At 42.2% G+C, this 20,440-nt stretch overlaps 1 long non-coding RNA gene across 9 annotated transcripts in view; it reads right to left on the bottom strand.

Moving 5' to 3' along the window:
- Positions 1–20,440, bottom strand: part of LOC125333040 — a 181,655-nt gene that overhangs the window by 121,150 nt on the left and 40,065 nt on the right. The gene's annotated exons all lie outside the window — the stretch shown is intronic.

Genomic DNA, 20,440 nt, shown 5'->3' with positions numbered 1-20,440 from the left:
TCTTGCAGTATAATAGCTGCTGTAAATGGGACGTTTCCAATTAATGCTTGCACTAATGCAACAAAAACTAAAGAATTTTTGTTTCTTTGCAACACTATTGAACTTCTGTGAGCAGGGCTCCAGTCTATTATCATAACTCTGTTTTCCTCTCTCTTCTTCCCACTCTCATAATCCCTGCAGCACCTGTACTTTTTATTCCTGGCAGCAGCTCTGCTCATCTGGGGCAGAGGGAGGAGAATTAGTTAAAATTACTGAGGCCAGTGTTGGAGGACAGAGCTGTTCCCAGTGAGTCTAAGGCAGTGTGATTTTGTGACTTGTTTATGACCACTAAATATCTGTAAAACACAGTCTGAGAAATACTGTCCAGGAACTCGTCTCTGATGACTTACTCTAGAAGCTAAGGTAAGATATACTTGGCCAAATCCAGTACAAACAGTCTCAAACTCAGGCCCAATTCTGCAAAATCTTTGTTCAACATATTCTTAAGCTAAAATATTCATAAACGTCACTAAAATGTTAGCCTAAAATGTCAGCCTGAAATGTCACCTGTTCTTTCATTACCACCAACATTTTGTATCAGGTTGTGTTGACTTTCGTGGATGTTATTCTCATTTGTCTCCAAGGCAAGAGGAAAAAAAAGAGCTAGAAGCAAGACAGACAAAAACATGTGCCCTTGCATAGAACACAGCAAAGAGACAATCAGAAAACAAACATTTTTAAAATTAATGTTTATATTTGATTGGAAAAGGTTGACCTTTATTACATGGGCGTGTATTTTTTCCTAATCTGCAAGAAAGCAGAACAGTGACTGGTGAGAGAAAGATCTAATGTATCATCAGAGAATTTACATCTAATTTGCATATAGTGGTTTTTCTATTTTTTTTTTTTTTTATTTTTATCACTTCTGTTTTGCAACCTGCAGTTCAATACGTTTCATCTTTCTGTATTATGTCTGATGAGTTATATGAGTTACTGAGTAATTTCAGTGTAATCTACTGCTGTGGCATAACAGATATTTCAGAGAAGAAACTCTCTGGGCTTGACCTTCCAAGACAGCTTTTTACCCATTCAATAGTGCAGCCAGTTTCTTCAGGAGAAAGCTGTGGAAACATCTTTACTAAAGTCCACACAGACATATCCATAGCCTTTCCCTCTTCCACTAATTGGATCCCCTTGTCACAGAAGGAGATCAGGCTGGTCAAGCAAGCCCTGCCTTTTATAAACCTGTGTTGGCTGGGCCTGACCCCTGGTTGTCCTGATCTGCTCCATGATCTTCCCTGGCACCGAGGTCAGGCTGACAGACCTGTAGTTCTCTCCTTTTTGTTTGCCAGCTTCCATCATATGAAGTCACAGATGACTCCTGTGCTCAGTCTGTATCTGTATTTTCTTTCTGGTATCAGAAACTCTGCTGGGGCAGACATGGCACAGGGCTTTTTCTCTGGTTGAGCTACATTCCCCACACTGGATTTCTAATCTGTGACTAGAACTGCTCTTGTGATAGGACACTGGCCACAGTAAAATGCTTTGTTAAAATAGAAGGCAAAAACATTTATCTAACACTGCCCAGTCACCAGGGGTCTACTGCTCAAATCTAGGGAACAAAGGCATTTCTGGCCATCCTGTGGTTTCTCTGCTTGTGTGAAGATCAAAGGGCAGATAAAGACAGATAAACAGCAATAATACTCCTGAGGGAGAGACCAAAAGGTGCACCCAGCTGAATGAATAGATCTCAAAACTTAAGGTAATCACTTAGAAGGAAAGACATCCTCCCTCAAGCTATCCATATGTAAAAGTATAAGTAAAGAAACTTCCCAGGGGATTGTGTAATTTTCAGGGTATCAGAACTCCTGCAAACCCAGGAGAAAACAATTGAATTTCAATGATAAGATTAAATATAAAGACATTAAAGAACAGACATGACCAGCTCATCAAAGTATTTATTCTGAAAGAAGTCTACAGGCCCATATGGGCATTAAATCTCAAGAGACTTATTAATGAATTCTTTCCCTTCAATATTTTTTGCCTAATTGGTTGCATAGTTTTCAGTCCACCATTATGCTCAACAGGATTCATGTTTTAAGACTATCTACTTAGAAAAGTAAAAGACAACATCTTCATGTGATCAAACATACCATGAGCAATCACTCTAAGATAGTAGCTCAGTCACATTTAATAGCCCCAAAATATTACAAAGGAGCAGTCTAAAACTGATTGCTGTTAAAGGGAGGAAAACGTCCTTTCTCCATTTTTTTTTAGGCAGTGACAATAGGGACAGCCTTTATTCACTCTTGGGAATAAATGAACTTTAAAAACCTGATAAACATGGTGGAGAAAATGGATTGATTTTAAATTTAACAGTAGATATCACAGAGTATAAAAGAGTCTTTAAGATGATTGAGGAATTGGAGAAGCTGTCATAGAAGAGGCTGAGAGTGCTGGGACTGTTCAGCCTGCAGAAAAGGACAGTCACAGAGATCTTCTCCTTGTGTAAGAATAACTGATGGAGGGAGAAAAGAAGGTGAAACCAGACTGTTACTGCTGGCCTGGGCCCTAGGGTATATCACCGTGTCCCGCAGCCATAGGGAGGAGGAGGAGAGAAGATCCAGCAGGCAGGAATTGTGCAGCAAAATTGATTTATTTAATTATTTTACAAACTCTTTTATAGACTTTTTTCTTCATAGTCTAATTGGACAAAGGATCAGCCTCCCCTTGGGCGTGATTGGCTAAAATCCTAAAACATCCATTGTCAAAATATTTTTCTACTGTACCATAAACAAGACTTTCCAAGGTTTCAGGTGGTTTGGTTGTTTACATACTCTGCTACCTCTTCTGTGAGAGAGAAAAGTCTCTCATGGACTTAGAAAATAGCAAGAAAATCCTTGCTAGCAGCATTTTTGTATCTACACCAGACTTTCAGTGTTGCACAGTGAGAGGACAAGAGGCAATGGGCACAAACTGAAATACAGGAAATTTCATCTAAACATAAGAAAACACTTCCTCACTGTGAGGATGCTCACACACTGGAACAAGGTGCCCAGAGAGGCTGTGCAGTCTCCATTCTTGGAGACATTAAAAATTTAAACTGGTCATGTTCCCAAGAAGCCTGTTCTAGCTGCTCCTGGCTCTGAGCTGGGGTGGGACTAGATGGTGTCCAGAAGGGCCTTCACACAGCAGCCATCCTGTGCTTCTCTGAGCTGACTCATTTGTTTAAAATCAATTTGTTCACAGCATTGTTTTATCAATGATCTAAGTTGTTCAATTTTCTCACAGCTATATTTGCACAAATTGACCCATAAATGACTCCTAAAACCTTATTAGTCCCACACAAGTTTTTTCTGATCCATCTCCTAGAAATATTCCTATGACAAAGTTATCAAAAGATTGACAAAAGGATGGTAGGTTTTGTTCACTTTCAGATAAGTTGGAGCTAAGACTGCTTCTTGCCCCTTTTTATTTTAGAGCTATTTCAAATGCAATTGTTTTCTAATAAAAAAATATACTGCTCATTTAAAAAAATAGTTTTTCAAAAACTTACATTTACTCTGAGAATATTTCTGGCTGATAATTTTTAGCCTGCCCTTGGCACGTTTTTCTGCTTTCTGCACTGTATTTATCTATTTTCTCTCAGGAAATATTATCTCTTACAGGATAAAGTCTGAAACTAACTTTCTTTGGTATATGTTCATCCAGCTTCTAGCAGGAAGAACCCAATACCCTTACCTGCCTTCAGAGAGAGAATTAATAGTGGTAACAGTGATAGAGTTGATGCTTAAAAGGTAAATTTTCCAAAATACTGACATTTATTTGCCAGAGTTTTCAGAAGTAAGTAGTTTTACCTGTCCTATCTGCTGTCATGTTGTATATTCTTGTGTTTAATGCAGATTCTACTGAATATAAACCTAAGAAATTAATTCTAAAGTCTTATTAAGTTAAGCTATAAATTTTTATTTGTGGAGAACCTTAGAAATGGGAGCAAGTGCTCATTTTTCTAATTCATGGGAGAGAGGAAATAGCTCCTATTGTTCCTACAGTTCCCAATCTGGGAGGAGGCTCTGGCCTTCTCAGAAGTTTTCCTTTGCTCTTTTCTTTCCTAGGCTGTCCTCCACATGCTTGTTTTTTTCTGCAGCATTTCTTTGCCTGCCTCTGTATTATATGAATATAATCTGTCCTCAGGACAATGGGAGGTCACCTTGCTCCTACTCCCTTAGAAAAATCCTTATGAACTGGCTGAAGACAAAATTAGTCCTTGCAAGTGTGGGTCATTTGTTCTTGCTCAGACATACAGACTCAACAGGAAAGTGGGACATTTTGAAGCAGACTGAGCTTGGATTGCTGTAAGATTGCAGTATGATCAGCTATATGCACTACTGCCACATGTAATCTGGAGTAAAAAGTGTAGCTTATCTTTATTGCTCCTTGAGGGGATGGGTGAGTAGGGAAAAGGAAACTAAGAGGAAGGAGTAGGAAAAGTACAGTTAAAATAGAGTTATGATATGAAGCAGATTATATAGAAAGGTTGGAGACACAAAAAGATATATTTAACAATGGCAATACATAAGTTTTGCTCAACAAACTGTCCTTGTGCAGGGCTTTTTTTCTGGACTCAGCATCATTTACCTTCAATAACCTATTCAGACATCCACAGCAGATGTTAAAGTATACACTAAAAACTAGCAATTTGACATTTGTATGGCTTATTTGACTTCTACAGGTGTACATGAAATCACAGCAACCTGGGGTGAAATGCAACCTTATTGATCAGCCCTCTGTAAGTCCTTTTTTAACTTGACTGGCTGACAAATTTCTTTTAGGTTCCCTGGAAATGGATTAATTCTGCTTCTAGTGATTAAAAATCAGGTAGGCTATCAAATTTCCATGTGTACTTTGCCAACGCAAGGCAAGCATTACAGTGAAATTCTCTTTGGGATTTTCAATCGTGTTGGCAGAATTTAATAGGGATACTTGATCAATTGTACTCTACTACATACCAATGAAAGCAGCAACATTCTCATCAATTTGATAGAGAACTAAATTATGCCACCTACTATCTGAGATGTCCTGGGCAGCACCAAAATTTAAATACTATCTGTGTGCAGGAATCGATGCTTAAAACATCACTGTCACTGGCATTAAGTGCTAACTAATGTGAATTAGAAAACTGATGGCCCAGGGTAGCTGAGCACTTGAGGCTGGGACACGTGTGCTGTTCTGTCTCTGAAATGTTCAGCAGACTTAAATAAGACTCACAGTTCCCCCGAGGGACAGCAGCACTGAGCTCATTAGCATGAACTGCCCATTTCCAGTGGGCTTCCTGCAGCAACCATCCATGGCTGGCAGTGTCAGCTTCAGCCAAACGTGCTTGAAGTGCAAACACCCAGGCAGGTGCCAGAGTGAGCTCTGCAGAGCCCCATGAATCACTCCTGATGGCACAGGTTGTTGGTGAGAAGGGCACAAATGGATAAGCAGGAGTCCAGGTGCTTTCTACTGTGTTCACTGTTGTGGTGGAGTCCAGGGGCACTTGTTATTTATATTTATTGAAAAAAAATATTGTACTCTGAGATTTTAAAATGCCAAGAAGGAAGCAAACTGAGCAACTAGGAGAGCAGAATTAGTGTCTGGGCACTACTATTTCATCCTCTAAAAGATGTATGCTTGGCTGATGTCTACAGGATTTAAACAGGGCAGGTTTCAGTCTTGGATAAAAAGTTAAAATGGATGGATTTGTGCCCTGGCACAAGCAAATATGTTCTCCCTTTGATCTGTTGTCCTCCACCAAGAGTATGATGGATATGAATCCTAATGACACCCAGGAAATAAGATTGATGCTACTAAGTGACTGCAAGCTGGTTTTGGGCAGAATGTATAGTTTGCACTTCTAGGTAACAACAAAATTGATGCTAAAGCTAAGTTAGCAAAAACTAGGAAAGGTGCTTGAACCTTGTAGGCATGAGGACACTATTTTCTTTTTATTTGCAAAATAATGAGTAGCTTTTGGCTCTCAATGCTTATTATACTTTTCCTACTCCTTATATGTGTCACAAACAGATGAACTGAGGTCCCCTTCCAACCTCGTAGTCTGTGATTCTACGAATTGTGGCTCTCAAGCTTTGCCTATGAATTTTCCAGTTCGTTCATCCTGCTGGTGTGTGATATATACACAGTGGGGTTTAGCTACATCAAGCATGCAGGATTAGATTATTTGTCAAGATTATTTGACAAGATTAATTGACATCTTTGCATTTACTAATTACTTTGGCTGTGTAATTTTTTTTTGTGATACAGTCTCCCATGTAGTCGCCATGTAACCTGAGTCCAAAGAAATTATAAAATATGTCATCCTCCCTAAGGATTATGTTCAATGCACAACTCTCTCGCTGATAACAGGTTTTACATCTGTTTGTGATAGTTTCCAATGGTCTGGAATTTCTAGGTGATAAGGCCAGTTTACACATAATTTCCACTTGAATACACTTGAAATGAGAGAAGGGCTTTTTTTGTCATGATGAAACTTTAAGACCAAAATCTCAAACTACTTGTAAATGATTTATCCAATTTTCATTGGATAAATGTTATTTTGCTTTGATTCTTAGTCTCTTTGTAGGAAACAGAGGCTAATCTCTGAAATCAGAGCAGTAAACAGAGGTGAGCTGAACCTTGAAGCTGATTGTTACGTTTCTTGCTTTTAATAACTTTTGTTTTCTAGTAAAACATATTTGATAGAAAAGGATTGGACAAGCCCCCCACTGGTTGCCTAGAGTGGCTTATAGTAACATAAGGTTTAGCATGAAGATGCTTTTTCTTTGAGAGCCAATCTGCCAGTGGGTCTCAGTGTGACAGATGATGTGTGCATGGGCAAGACTGGATCAGTACCGAGCTTTTGACTGTATTACCATGTTTAGTTCACACAATGAATGAATTTTTATTAGGAACAGGAGCTATGGATTATGCCTAGTGCTGGTGTTCATCATGGAGATGTGTCTTGTGCTGCATTCCAATGTGGGCATAGATATGTCCCTCGTGACTTCAGAGACTCTGAAAGCCACTCTTTATTTTTATCAATTATAACCTGGTTGGGGTTTTTTCTTGCTATTTTTTTACTGAAAACCCTGAGCTGAAAAATCTGAATTCTTCTACCTTATAAAGCTATATAAAATATTTGCATTTTACACATAGATATTTTTACTAGCTTCTGCTCTACCTTTCTTGTTAAAAGGTGATTTTAAAAAAAAAGAATGATTTGGAGATTTAGGAAGAAGGAAATAAAGTTTTGCTTTAATTTATGGTTGCCTGCTCCCTGATTACCCTGAGGAATACCCTTGTGAAAGAGCTTTGGTTTTGTATCTGATTCAGCTGCCTTTGTGCAACTGCCAGTTTAATGATGAGAATAACATTTTGCTCATTTGGACAAGATGTTAAAACCTTGTTATGGGTGTAATAGAATTTCAGACAGAATAAGAGAAAGGCTCTGTTTATATTTATACCCTTTTCCATGATCTCAGTTCAAGAAAGCACTTCTACAAGATAGGGTATAAGCATGTGCTCAACATTAACCTTGTTCTTGAAATCATGCTAACACCAAAGCCTTCCAACAGAAGAGGATAATTGTTTCGTTTTTAGAAGTTACAGAGAGTGGAAGTGTCTGCACTTTCACCTATTTTTTAAAATTTTTAATTCAAACTAGCATTAGGCCTATGAGTTCAAATATTTGGCTTTCATCCTCTAAGACTGAAAAATGTCCATTATGCCTAAAAAACCTGAAATGGCTCCTTAGCACTTGTGCACCCCAATGTGATGTCAAGGGTCTGTTGTACCAGAGCAAGTAACCTCATCATTGATGCAGGACAATTATATTTTGTTTAATTTACAAAAAAAAAAAAAGTAAAAAGTAAAATTATGTTTGATAATGACTACACCTGGAAGGTCTTGTAGAAGGTGGCGTAATTCCATCTATCATTACAGCAGCTAAGCCATAATGAAACACTGCAGAAATTGAATTTGCCAATTTTAGTTACGTGCAACTTAATTATAATTGATTTAGTGCTAATGCTGTATATCTCATGCAGAAGGCTGACTCGGTAAAGAATTTCTTATAATTCACCAAAGCTCTTTTTCTCCTCCAGTTTTATTCTGCATGTAGTATCTTTTTAAACACAGATACTTTGATTGTTATAGCTGCACCATGAGTATCGTCCAAGTACCACATGAAATGTTGTCTTATGCTTACAGATCTCTCTTCATCAGATCTGGCTGTCAAAACTGGCCGAGTAATTGGGACAATTAAGGTGCCCCTGAGATCTAATTATCCTTTGTAATTTCTCTATATGTTTAAGAAAAATGATGATTAGCTCACAAAAACAGGTTCCCCATGGTACAATGAGAAAGAGGATACTGGAAAAGAACAGATCAGCTTTAATCTCCCTCACTTAAATAGTCCCTAAAATAATTTTAGCCCAAACTCTTCCTTCTGTGCCAGTAACTTAGACCACAAAGCAACATTTTAAGTATGTGTAGACACATAAATGAGGATGATCTCTGTTCAAAGCATCCTTTGGTGTATTAGATCCTGGTAATGACTCTCAGTTGCTAGCGTGAGGAAGATAAATGTGACAGCTGTTTTCCCATGCCCCACTGACTCACTATTCATCTAGTTAAGTACATAGACAGTCCTCTGAGATCCTCTGCTGCCTCACAGCTCCTCTGTGGCTGAGCAGCCTTATTCCCACTGCCACAGAGCAAGAACCGATTTAGACAAACAGAACATCTTACCCTCATTATCTGGGCAGTTTATGGGGGAGAGGCTGGATGCTTCCCCCACTGGCTGGCTGCTAGACCAGGACCACTCACGAGGCCACAGGGGCAGGACTGTGGCTGCCATGAAATCACCAGCATCTGGAACAATGCACAGAAATGGCCCTTGGCCACAAATGTCCAGGGCTCCTCAGACATTTCATTGTCCAGCCCAGAAATTTTAATCTTCCTCCCCTGCATCTCCATCTGGTTATAAATTATAAAATTAAAACTAAAAAGTTTTACTTGATTTTTTTATATTTATTGTGTAGGTTGAATGACAAGCTGGTTGTAAAACATCTTTTAAATACCAGTGTACTAACACAGCACTCCCTTCTCTCCAGACTTCAAAATACAAATAGAATACTAAGGAGTTAATCTTTCCCTCAGACAAGTGAAGGGTAGCACTTACTGCAGTTTCTAAAGAATGCATACATTTAAAAAGATGAATATGACAGGGATAGGTGTATTCACAAGGAAAGTGTTTATACCACATTTATTCCCCTAGGCAAGAACATTGTCTTTCCCACCTCCACACCTCAATTGTATGTTTCTACAAATCCACATTTATGCAATTACATTACTGAGGAAAAAGGTGCAGTGGTTGTTTTAAATCTATGTCCTTTCAGCCCAAAACTGTTGCAGTGGGGATCCTGCAACACGCATATATCAAACCAGGAGTCCCGTGGAAAGGAAATATATATGGACAGACAGATTCTTGATAGCTGTTTCAGAGATGTTTATTTCTCCAGCCGCATGGCCGGAGCTCTGCCCAGGAACTGTTCCAGTCACGGGACCAAGGGTCCTTCTCCCCGCGCAGGGAACACAAACCAACCAACGGGAACGAGGCTGAGCAGGGGCAGGGAAGCCCCGTGTCTGTGCCCTCAGGGCCCCTCTCCCAGGGCTACACAGCAGGGGAGGGACCCCAACACCTCACCCGTTTTATTTTAATAAAAGGAGAATGAAAACAACTGGATAAACATAACAAGAACAGTTTCAAGACAAAACAAGCCACCCTCCTGAGTCTTTAAATGTCCAATCAGATTCTGTGGAACAGCTTAGGGCTGACAGAAGGGAGACAGAACTCTGAGCATGCTTTGTGGGGAAACTGAGGCAGGAGAGGGTTTAACTTCTTCCCTCCCCCTTTTCATCCCCCACTCGGCATTGGAAAGGGATTTTTGGGGAAACAATTGGCAAAAGCATGGTTTTGTGAGGGAAACCATGGATGAAAAAATGGATTAGGAATACACTGGGGGTAATAGGACATAGGGTAAAAGGGAAAGGTGGGATTAAGAAAGGGAGACTATAGGGGGGGCTTACAATGGAGATATTGTCTAACATGACTACGATTTTTTGCATATATACTGCCTTTTACAGAAACACCATCAGGCCCAGTGACCTGCGATGCTTGTAACCCTTTTCTCCCTAGTACAATATTAAATTCCACCACCTCTCCATCTCCCAAGCTTGGGATCCATTTTTCAGGGTTATTCTTTTTAATAGCAGTTCTATGCACGAATACGTCTTGCTGGTTGTCACACCTTGTTATAAAACCATAATTTTGCTTAACATTATACCATTTAACTATCCCTAAGGTCTTAGTTACTATGATCTTTTCCTTTTTCCGAGTGGCTGCTGTTTTCTGTCTCGCTGCGTCTTTGCTCTCTCCTTCGGTCGCTCCCGTGTTGGAATTGTCGGGGCTGCTGGTGCCTGCGCGCTCTTCCCGGGGTCGCGTTCGGGGCTGCACGGGCCGGGCGGGGCCGCGCCGCTCAGTTCTCCGTGCGTCGCCTCCTCTGGTCGCAGCTTCGCTGCCGATGCCTGGCGCTGCACCCATGTCTCGGCCGGGCCCCCGAGCGATGACCCCCCCGCGCTCCGCTCCAGCGCGCGTCTCGGCTGGGCCCGGCTCCGCTCCACCGCCATCGCCGCCAGCCACCGCCCACGCGCCGCCCCTCTCGGCCGGGCGTTCCCGGGGCTCGCTCCACCACGCACTGCGCGGGACCGGGCAGGCACTGCCGGGTCCCGCCGCTCCCGCCGCTCCCCGCTCCACCGCCGACACTGCGGCTCGCGTGGCTCCGCCCGCGCGCGGGAACTGCCTCGCTGCTGCTCGCAGAGCGCTCGGCGCACGTGGCCTGGGCCGCACGGTCCCTGCGCCACGCTTCCCTTCGCCAGGACACAGCTGACATTGCTCAACAGTCTCGGTAACTAAATAATATTCACGAAAATATTCTTCCATCGGCATATATTTTGACTCCAGTATTAACTGTGTCCAAACGGTTTTCCAAAAGCCCTTGGTAATAATTAAATCCCAAGAAACATAGAAAAAGTTCTTAAACAACCATGTCAGGAAGTGTTTCAGTTCTTTTTGAGCTTGAATCAAGCTAAAATTTACAAATCGTTGTTCAAGAATCATTTTAAGATAAATGTCCATATGCGGCTCTGAGAGCCAAGAGTCTTCCCACGGTTCCTCCATAGTTTAGATACGGAATAGCAAAGCAAAACCAAAAAGAGGAATCCAAAGTTTCCAGGGTTTACTCACACAAATCAGTCGCTTAGGGATCGGGGATCGTTCTGCTCACAAATCTCCACCATTTGTTGCAGTGGGGATCCTGCAACACGCATATATCAAACCAGGAGTCCCGTGGAAAGGAAATATATATAGACAGACAGATTCTTGATAGCTGTTTCAGAGATGTTTATTTCTCCAGCCGCATGGCCGGAGCTCTGCCCAGGAACTGTTCCAGTCACGGGACCAAGGGTCCTTCTGCCCGCGCAGGGAACACAAACCAACCAATGGGAACGAGGCTGAGCAGGGACAGGGAAGCCCCGTGTCTGTGCCCTCAGGGCCCCTCTGCCAGGGCTACACGGCAGGGGAGGGACCCCAACACAAAACCCAGTTTTTTACACTTTCTTTGCTGTGGCTGTCAAATCATGGAATTCCCTGACATGAAATAAATTCTCATTTAAAACACAAAATCCTACTGAAAAAGTCAGGCTTTAAAGTCATAACAAGGCACTATCCTCTTGTAGGGGGTAGATTAGAAAAAACCAGTCAAAGAGAAATCACAGTTTGGGGAGAGGGTTAATTTCAGTCTCCACTCAGATCTAATTTGCCTTTTATATACCCTAAATACTATAAGTGTACAGATTAAAGATTTCAGGAAGAATTTACTGTTGCTTAGCACCTTGCATATTCACATACCTTCAGCAAAGTGTGTGAATGTACAGTTTACACTGTCCCAGTTGAAGGAGATGGCATTTTACATCTGCTTTGCCTGACTGCAGCATGTATCATGAGGCAGTTGATGATCCAGCTCCCCAGCACATTTGTTTTGTTCTAATAAGAAAGCAGAGCAAGTAGCAGCTACTTCTTTCACCCTTGTCTCACCTGGAAAGTGTGCAGGCTTGAGTGTGCTGAGTGAGGTTGAAGGCCAATTTACTCTATCAGCTGCAGAGACAAAAGCTCTCTCTTGACAGCAGAAGAAAAAAATGTATTTTAGGTACTACAGAAGAGCTATGTCCACATTCAGCCACCCTGAGTTATACCAAGTCTTGTTCCTCTTGGTTACACGGGTCTAGAATCTCCACATTAAACCCACGAGGCCCAAGGGGGATCTGAGCCTTTCTCATAACTCCCAGTCATTAAGCACCCAAAGGGCCAAGAGATCACCCCCATTCTCCATGGCAGTGATGACCTTGAAACTCCTTGTCAGCACCTACGTACCCCTACTCACTCCAGAAAGCCTCAGGGGTTTCTAAGGTTTGGTTCTGGAAGGCAGAAAATAATATGTGCTTGTCCTTTGTATTTTCACTATCCTCTGTGTGCTTTCTTGGTGTCTTCTCACTCACTTGCTTCCCCTGGATTGAACTGGATGCAAATATAAAAGGTAAAGTAATACAGCTTGGCAGGCATGGACCACAGTGGGAAGGAAGGTTACTTGTGTAGTCAGGCAGGCTCAGATTCTGTAAATTTTTCTTGTCATTGTCCCCACATTAAATGTGTGTCATACAATTCATATCTGACTTCACCAGTTGCTTACCTCAATTACACATTAAGATGTTAAAGGAGGCTCTGAGCTGTGTTTAGCTCCTCTGGAGAAGCCATTCCCAAGGTAAATATGTTCAGCATATTTACCTTGTTCTGAGCCTGTCGTAGCTTTCCTATCACTTTGTCAACATAAATACCCTTGGGCAAATGTGACCCGTTGTGCTGGTAATGCAATGACATTTAAATTGTAAAAAATACATTAAGCTGCTTCAGAGGACTGTGCTCATCTTCATATAAAATATTAACTTTCCATTTGCCTGTGGGAAAGGAAACACCTCAGAGCAAGTTCTTGGGTCTTACAGCAAAAAAACAGGTAAAAAGCTAGAATGATATTTCCCCTGAGAAATGCTCCAAATTGCTGAAAGAACTGTCCCCCAATGGTCAACTCCAGAGGATTTCTACAGCCACATGAAAAAAATACACTGGTAGTGTGTGCCCTGTTTACCTGAACCCTGTTTCGGTTTATTTTGCACCATCTTACTGAGGTTTTGTGAGGATTACTATTCAGAGGCGTTTCTAAAGCCTTTCTTCCTAACTGGCTTTTGTCAGATGTGATGTCAGTCAGTACAAGGTGTGAGAATATGTTGACAGAGCAAGGTTTGTGGTATGTTAGCAGTTCAGTTTTCGTTATATATATGAAGAATTTTATATTAGAATGGAAAGGATTTGTTCTATTACTGTTTCTCCTTGGCACAGGCTGAAGGTGAGCTGAAACAGAAATTGCAGTCAGTTCTCCTGGCTTAAAAACAAGTTAATGGCAGCCTGAAGAGTCCTCAGGACTCATAGAGATGTGGATAGAGAAAAGGCAAAGGCAGGAGCAGGTGCTGCCCCCAGCAGCAGGACTCATGGAAACCCAAAGCACCTCTTCCTCTATAATTTCTCAGTTCTTCCCCACTTAAAACTACAAAAAAAATATTAGAACCTACCATTAAAAAGTTTATTCCTTTCTTACATTTTCATATGAACTCCATTTCTTAGCCTTTATTAGTGGTTTGCAAAACATACAAGTAATTTTGGTGAAGAGAAAATAGAAATTTATGGTTTATATTTATTTTAAGTTATATCCTCTTTCCCCATATATATAATCTTTTCAGAATTCAGGACCAAATACAATGTCCAACAGATGTATGAAAATAGCAGTATTAATTCAACAGAAACTGTTAGAAACCCTCACTATTTGGTCTTAGCCCGTTTGAGCTGAGGATGATTCCAAAGAACACTCTTAAGACCAGATTTTTCACGCTTTCCTGTTTGATGGTCCATGTAACATGGCTGGGCCACTCCAGCCCATTTTCTGAGGTATGTAAAAGGTAGCAGCTGTATCTCCACTTGACTGCACGAGTTGTTTTGAAAAATAATAATGGAAGTGTCTGTGAGGCAGAAGTGCCTTTCAGGAGAGTGGGAGCTCTTCAGCAGATTACTGGGAATAATGGGCTGCTATCATAGTCACTGAAAAGGCCTACATGGCCTTTAAATGTCCTATATAGAATCCTGATTTCCTTGGAAGATTACTTTAGATAAACAAAGTTCCCTTCTTCTCTCACTTGTTCAGTAAGTGAGCAAACCTTTGAAAAGCCTGTACATGATAAAAGTATTCCTTGAAATCATCTAAAACAGAATGTAGCCACAAGGTAAAATTCTTACAAGAGCAAAAATTGGTCATGCACGATTACTTTCTGACACACAAAATAGCTAGCTTGGAGTTTATATCATCATTAAATAAATGGGAACTAACAAAAAGTCCTTTTTTCTTTCTCTGTCCTTATTACTGCAGAATATGTTTTGACAATGTTTTCCTAGTTAATTTGGACCCAACTCAACCTTGCTTTTATTCTGTATAATGATTTCCAGTAATGTAAAGAGGTTACATAGTGCTGCATTTTGGGCTTCCTAGTTTTTTACTCCCACTTTGGCAAGCATGTCCAGGGAAAGGGAAGGGCATGGGAGATAAGTCTGTGGGTTAGCAAGAGCAGATCCTCTGCAGTAACATGGAAGGAAAGCTGTACAGAAGCTTGGCTTACCCCCCTCTATACCTGTCATGGATGGAGACAAACTGGACACAAACTCTAGATATGTCTTTACTCATTATTATTAATAAGGAAAGACTGCCTTCTGATTTACTCTGGGCAACATTCTGCTAACATTAACCCTAGAATAAAACCTTCCTCTGGCGTAAGGTCAGTGAAGCTTATTGCAGAAGGTTATCTGATATGACTGAGAATTTCTGAGTTGCCTCCTATTCAGGAAGCCATTCCTGATGGCAGGCAGCTCGCTCTGTTGCTTACCAGGATATACACAAAGCCTCTGGAAACAATCCAGCTAAAGAAAGCCTGTAGGGCTACTGCTTTTTCTTTCAGTCCTGGCACTTCTGCTCCATTTTACTGGTGTGTGAATAAGACCAAATTAGGTGCATGGTAAAAAAAGAAAAGTGTTGATAAAGACATTGTTACATCTTACTCAGGCCATCAGCACAGTACTTAGTGATTTAGTGAGCATCCGTTCCTCCCTCCTGTTATCAGCAGTCAGTTCATTTCTCCTGTCTACTCCAGAGTCCTATGGCCCCACTGTTCTCCCTGTTCCCATAGGAGCTCCATCCTCCCCTGCCTGAACAGTCAGCCGCTGCCTTCCACAGTCATTCCCTTTGCAGCTAATTACCCCACTCCTGGTGGGAGAAAGAAAAGAAAGAATATTCTACTGAAAATGAAAGAAAAAATACAAAGTTCAAAAAATATAATCTGTATGACTCAGTGGTCAAAGGGAATGGAGATAATGCTGATCTGTAAATGTTAAACGACTGGGGCATTAATCAAAACATGTAAGATTATAATTCTTCTTTAAGATTGATCATAGAGCAATGAATACACAGAACAGTGCACAGAACATCTTCTACTCTTAAAATTACAACATAAGTCTGAAATCTGGGTTCTGATTTGACTCTGACCCTTTTGATCTGAGATTAGTAGTTCAACACTTCACTAAAATCTCTGAAAATGCCAGATGAGATCTAAAATGGAAGTAGAATGCTTTAGGACTGACACAGCTATCAATCCTGCCCTTCTCTGAATTCAGTATTTGAAAAGAGTGTCTTCACCCTCAAATTAGAACAGAGAAAGATTCAAGTAATGATTATTTCAGCCATTTGACATTCATTTTGTGTTGTTATTACCTGTTTGGCTGGACAAAGAGGTATTTATGGGAGATAAATTGTTTTTCCTTAAGCTACTTCTCAGGCCTGGTGTTGTTACAGTGCAGATACTGCAACACGTGTATCAGACAATGAGGCCCATGGAAAAGAAATATATATAGACGGATTCTTGATAGATGTTTCAGAGAGATGTTTATTTCTCCAGCCGCATGGCCGGGATCTGCCGAGGAACTGCTGCAATCACGGGACCCGAGGGTCCTTGCCCACACAGGGAAACACAAACCAACCAATGGGGAACGAGGCTGACCAGGGCCAGGGAAACCCCGTGCCTCCCCTCAGGGCCCCTCTCCCAGGGCTACATGGCAGGGGGGAGGGACCCCGACATTTCACACGTTTATTTTTAACAAAAGGAGATTTAAAACTTAACATTGAAAACAACTGGATAAACGTGAGATAACAAAAACAGTTTCAAAACAAAACAAGCCACCCTCCTCAGTCTTTAAATGTCCAGACAGATTCGCTGGAACATCTTAAGGCTGACAGAAGGGAGACAGAACTCTCCAGGCATGCTTTGTGGGGAAACTGAGGCAGGAGAGGGTTTAATTTCTTCCCTCCCTCTTTCCATCCCCCCCTCGGCATCGGAGAGGAGATGTAGGGAAAGGGAATTGTATAGGGAAGCCATGGGGTGAAAAACGGATTAGGAATAAACTGGGGATGGGGTAGACTTAGGAAGGGGTTGATATTGGGTATAGGGTAAAAGGGGAAAGTAGGCTGTGGGTAGGGAAGTTGCTGGGATGGATATTGTTTATAATTTTGTGCATAACGGCTGCCTTTGACGGGAATACCTCCAGGCCCAGTAACATTCGCTGCTTGTAAACCCTTCTTTCCTTGCACTATATCAAATTGTACAACTTCCCCATCTCCTACACTTTGCAGGTAATTTTTAGGGTTATTCCTTTTAATGGCAGTTCTATGGATGAATAGATCTTCCCCTGTATCATCTCGTGTTATAAATCCATAGTTGTTTTTTACATTGTACCATTTCACAGTTCCTGTGACTTTCGTGGCTACAACTTCTCCTATCACATGCTTGCGTGTTTGTTGTGGGTGCCGGTCCTGCTTGGCTGCTGCCTCGCCAACTCCGACGTCTCGGCCGGGCCCCCGCCTTGTGGCTGCTCCTCGCTCTCCGAGCGGCGCTGCTCCGGCGCGTGTCTGGGCTCTGCGCGGCCCCGCGTTGCCATTGCCGCTGGCTCCGTGCCCTGTGAGCGGTTCCGCTCCACAAACTCCACGCTGCTTTGAGAGCGGCCCCGTTCCGGCTCGGCGCTGCGCTGCGCGGCTTCTCGTGTCGCTGTGGAAACCGCCGCTTCTCCCTCCACAGAGCTCTCCGAGCCATGTGCTCAGAGCGGCCTGCCACGCCAATGCCCGGTTCCTGGCTGCTTGTGGCCCACGGCACCCGCGGCGCCTGCGGCATCGCTCCCTCACTCGCGGCCGCGTGGCCGGGGACCCCGAGACAGGGATGGGGTCCGCGATAAGGTGCGCGCTCCCGAGGGGGCCAGGCGCATCCAGCACAGGCACCTCCGCCGGCACAGCTGCAGTCGTGTGCTCCCAGGATGGCAGCCGCGCGGTCTCGGCCACGGGATTACAGCCATCCTCTGGTCTAGGGGTAATGGGACCATACAAATGCTCCTGAAGAGCTTCAGTGATTACAATGGATCCACGGAGAGCTTCTATCACTAGTGCATGTTTTGTTTGATTCATTATTTCCTCCAAGATCTCATATCAGAAGTTCCTGTTACCAGTTCCAGGAGGATCAATATCAAAAAGTAAGTCTCGAGAAATATAAAAGAAATTTTTGAAAAGCCAGTTAAAAAAATGTTCTAGATCTCCCGAACAAATACTTTCTTGTTTTGTTGTTCAAGGATTCTTTTAACTTCTAGATACATTTCTTGTGGCTCAGAGAGCCACATTTCCCACGATTCTTCCATAGTCCAGAGAAAATACCCAAACCAAGGCGAGAAGAGAGAGCTCTAGAGTGGTTTTTACTCACAAATTTTCTGTCCTTAGGGATTGGTGTCTTGCCAGCATTTCACCACCATTTGTTACAGTGCGGATACTGCAACTCACGTATCAGACAACAAGGCCCATGGAAAAGAAATATATATGGACTGATTCTCGATAGATGTTTCAGAGATGTTTATTTCTCCAGCTGCATGGCCGGGGCTCTGCCAAGGAACTGCCGCAGTCACAGGACCCGAGGGTCCTTGCCCGTACAGGGGAACACAAAACAACCAATGGCTGACCAGGGGCAGGGAAACCCCGTGTCTGTCCCCTCAGGGCCCCTCTCCCAGGACCCCATGGCAGGGGGAAGGGACCCTGACATGGTGTCACTGAGCCCATCAGACACACGGGTTCAGAGAGGAGGCAAGTTGAGGAAGCAAAGAGTTGGATAATTCGTTCTTTGCACCCATGACACGGAGGGAGCTATTTAACAAGCAGGTCTGAATTACTCCTTATGCAAGCAAGGAGCAGGAGAAAACACTGACCGAGTCACAATTTGTCCCTCAGTCTGGCTGCATCACCGATTTCACCCCTCACTCTGGCCCAAAGCAGCCGGGTGTGAGCCAGCAGCTTTAACTGCACAGGCAGGGAAGCGCTGAAGCGCATCGCATCCACCTCTCCTTCCAACTGCAAGACGAACTCTTAATCTTGAGAGTGAGACTAGCTATGAAGCTCTGGTTCAAAGTCAAGTTACAAAACCCAGAAACAGACTCCATTGCCAGCATGACACTAATGGAATATCTCAGTGGTGAGTGGTTGTTTGAGGGCTGGTGTATGAAAGACCAGAGATATAAATGATGCTTATGCACTGCAAGCTCCAAGAAAAACAGCAAAGGCACTGTAGTTCCTGTTATGATGATTAGCTATGAGTGGAACACACAGGTCAGTGTGGATGCTTTTTGCTTGATAAAAACAAGCCCTTGGGGGGCGGGGGGTAAGGAGAGTGCCCAATATTTCCTTCTTTTTCTTTTCATTTAAAGATGAAAACGCTACAATGTGAGAAGTCATCTGAGCAAGTCTGTTTGGGTCAGACCCCATTGCTGGCTTGATGGGACAGAACATTGCAGGGCTCTTGGTACTGGTCACTGGGATGTGAAGAACAAGTCAGCTCTTTCCAGGGGGCTGCAAGGCTTGGGGTTGTCTTACCCTTGTTCAAAGAATTCTGTTTATGGCAACTACCTCTAGCCAAGACAATGCCCCTAGTGGCTCACTAACTTTTTTAAAATGGAAGTCACTCTGGTGCCAAGCCTTTTGTCTCACTCTTGACTTACTTTCAGTCTCCTGTCAGTGATTATATTTTGTTCTCTTGCTTTATAGGCACAGCATTCCCTGTTCAGGATGCAGTGTTCCAATATACTTTTTTCATAAGGCCATTGACAGTCTTTGAATGAAGACTGTAAAAAAATGTACTAGTAGAGTTTACCAGGTTTCAAGGTGATCTAAGGTATTCCAGGCTATAAAATTAGAGTGTCTGTGCGTTAGTTTTGGTAAGTAAATTGTCAATGAGACAAAGACAGTATTCTTTTCTATAGTGAATTACTGTAAATGTGATTTTTCACTTCTTAGAAGATCACCATAGCAGATCAAATAATATATGATCTAGTAAACCTAATTTATTCTCTCTCTCTCTTTCTCTCTTCCTCTCCTTCCCCGCCTCCCTTCATCACTAGGAGTTAAAATTTCATGAGATTATATATACAATTGCATTCTGCCATGGTTTGCTATATTTTGCTTCACCTTTGGGTAAAGATAGATTTTTCACTCCCCAAGGAGGAACCCAGTCACTTCATAGCCATAACTTCTATTATCTTCTTGCCTGGAGAGCTTAGATCTATTCAACTGTGAAATAGCTTGTCCCTGTATTATGCAACCCTGGTAATTCTCTGTTTGGCATTACTCATACATGCCCAGGATGGAAGCATCACTCCAGGAAAAGAGGGTAGGAAGTTGAATGTAGCACCAGAACTTTACAATAGGATGGAGGAGGAAAAAACCAAAGATATTCATGTATCTTAGAAAAGTGCAAAATAAGAAAACTGAAAAATTATCTATGAAAATTAATTAAGTGTCTTTGAATAGAGTAGGGGATATTTCTGAAGAGTAAATCCCAGCTCTTTGTGGAATTTTCCGTTATGCAACTGAGAATTTCATAGGAGCAGATAACTTTTATCCACTGTCTAGACTCAATAAGAAACCTAGTTTTTATATACATTTATGCACACGCTCACATATTGTGGAGATGCCAGAAGAGATGCCACAGTTAAAGACAGTTGGTTGAAATATACAGATAAAACAGTACTAAAATCCCTTTTCTTCACACTTCAGTGAATCCAGACTGAATTTCATATCCAACTGACAATCTAACTTTTTAGAAGAAAATTTAATTTTGGCTTTGTTTTTTTGAC

The sequence above is a fragment of the Corvus hawaiiensis genome, chromosome 14 (genome assembly GCF_020740725.1).
Source record: "Corvus hawaiiensis isolate bCorHaw1 chromosome 14, bCorHaw1.pri.cur, whole genome shotgun sequence".
Classification (NCBI taxonomy): Eukaryota; Metazoa; Chordata; class Aves; order Passeriformes; family Corvidae; genus Corvus; species Corvus hawaiiensis.
This window is presented reverse-complemented; position numbering and strand designations above follow the sequence as displayed.